At 45.9% G+C, this 2,500-nt stretch overlaps 1 non-coding gene across 1 annotated transcript in view; it reads left to right on the top strand.

Moving 5' to 3' along the window:
- Positions 1-1,401: 1,401 nt before the first annotated feature.
- The window catches only part of LOC123718260, a 1,906-nt gene continuing 807 nt past the window's right edge, over positions 1,402-2,500 (top strand). The window contains exon 1 of the ribosomal RNA XR_006754961.1: positions 1,402-2,500. This exon is cut by the window's right edge and continues 807 nt beyond it. This is a non-coding gene — a ribosomal RNA (small subunit ribosomal RNA).

Below are 2,500 nucleotides of genomic sequence, written 5' to 3'. Positions count from 1 at the left end.
ATATTATTAATAAATATAATTGTTTTTTTTGTTTTTTCTTTTCTTCAAATAAACCCACATTGCCATTTCTCTGAGCGTGTGCTGCGAGCTTCAACGAGAAACATATCTATCAATACAAATGTCTATGCAAAAAAAAGAAAACAAACAAAATCATATCAGTCAATAAAATAAATAATAATATTTTTTTACTACTACTACTAGTACTACTACGTGCTACTACTGCACGCCAATACACATACATAATAAAATGAAAAATCGTCTCTCTCTCGCTCGCTCTACGAGAAACATTCGACGTCCGCTCCAATGCCGACGCGGACTATTGCTCTCGGTATAGATGTGGAGCGAAACAGTCGTGCGCACAGCGTCGACTCGTTCTCGTTGCCGCGCGTCGTTCGTCTCAAATAGACACGAACGACGGACGAGAGAGAATAGAATGTGTTCTTGTTTTTGTGTTTGTGCGAAGTGTGAGAATATTATATACATATATTCGCGCATGGATGATATAGATATGGGTATGGATTTTCGGAGGAAATTATATCAAATTCGTATTTCGAATGCGAGACCGCCGAGATCTTTCCCAGCTCTCTCTCTCTCTGTGTGTGTGGTGTATAGTACATTTTATATATCTCTCTTGTGTCAACACAAAATAACAAAGAATATACATACTACTCCTCCTCATATTTTATATAATATAATATAAAATTATATTATAGCACCGCGTTCGCAGACCGTATGGTGATGTTACCAATCGACCAAGATTTGGGACCGTCTCCCCCGGTGTTATCTGTGATGTTAAAAGAATACGCTTCTAGGCACACCTCAACGCAGGGCGCCTAGCGTGTTCGACACGTGCGCGGTCGCCACGGCGACCGTATATGGAAAGAATGTATAAAAGAGGACGCACACGCGCCCATCGTCGAAACGGTGTGCGCAGCGTCGTGTTGGAATTTATCCCTCAAGCTCCGGGCGTTGATCGTATCTAGTGCGAATCATGCGTGTGTGTGCGCATGTAATTGCCAGCCGAGTTTTAATATGTTTACAATAACGTATTGAATAAAAATTGAGAAGTTGCGTTTAGATGAATGTTCAATTTTCAAATTGTCACAACATCGATTCCCGCCCGCGGGGTCGTGTTCGTTGCAGTTTTATGTCCCTCACAGTGGTCGAGCATCGTTGTACATCACCTCGTTGCGAGATCGTGACGGGACGGCCGCTCGTAGACCGGTCAAAGTTAGTCTATCGATATGAAGCGCGAACGTCGCGTCGCGTGCAAATTCGACGCGTTACGTTCACGCGTGTCGAGAAGGCGCGCGCGCAAGCGCGCGCCCCTCGACGCCGCCGAGCCAGCGGCTCGCCGAAGCCGCGTGACCGCGGTGTAGGCGTGTCGTTTGCGTAAGCAGCTCCCTGGTTGATCCTGCCAGTAGTTATATGCTTGTCTCAAAGATTAAGCCATGCATGTCTCAGTGCAAGCCGTATTAAGGCGATACCGCGAATGGCTCAATATATCAGTTTTGGTTCCTTAGATCTTACTCAGTTACTTGGATAACTGTGGTAATTCTAGAGCTAATACATGCAATCAGAACTCTGACCAGTGATGGGATGAGTGCTTTTATTAGATCAAAACCAATCGGCGGAGGGCCATGCGTCCGAAGTCGTTAATTTTGATGAATCTGGATAACTTTTGCCGATCGCACGGTCCAGTACCGGCGACGCATCTTTCAAATGTCTGCCTTATCAACTTTCGATGGTAGTTTCTGCGACTACCATGGTTGTCACGGGTAACGGGGAATCAGGGTTCGATTCCGGAGAGGGAGCCTGAGAAACGGCTACCACATCCAAGGAAGGCAGCAGGCGCGCAAATTACCCACTCCCGGCACGGGGAGGTAGTGACGAAAAATAACGATACGGGACTCTTACGAGGCCTCGTAATCGGAATGAGTACACTTTAAATATTTTAACGAGGAACAATTGGAGGGCAAGTCTGGTGCCAGCAGCCGCGGTAATTCCAGCTCCAATAGCGTATACTAAAATTGTTGCGGTTAAAAAGCTCGTAGTTGCATTTGTGCGCCGCGCTGTCGGTGCACCGCATCCGCGGTGATACTGACACGTCTGCGGAGCATATCGTCGGTGAGCCGGCGGTAAAACGCCGGTTCAATATCAAAATCCTATCGCGGTGCTCTTCGGTGAGTGTCGAGGTGGGCCGACAATTTTACTTTGAACAAATTAGAGTGCTCAAAGCGGGCTCAAAATGCCGCTTGAATATTTCGTGCATGGAATAATAGAATATGATCTCGGTTCTATTTTGTTGGTTTTCAGAACTCCGAGGTAATGATTAATAGGGATAACTGGGGGCATTCGTATTGCGACGTTAGAGGTGAAATTCTTGGATCGTCGCAAGACGAACATCAGCGAAAGCATTTGCCAAAGGTGTTTTCATCAATCAAGAACGAAAGTTAGAGGTTCGAAGGCGATTAGATACCGCCCTAGTTCTAACCGTAAT

Source organism: Pieris brassicae, chromosome 14 (assembly GCF_905147105.1).
Source record: "Pieris brassicae chromosome 14, ilPieBrab1.1, whole genome shotgun sequence".
NCBI lineage: Eukaryota > Metazoa > Arthropoda > Insecta > Lepidoptera > Pieridae > Pieris > Pieris brassicae.
This window is presented reverse-complemented; position numbering and strand designations above follow the sequence as displayed.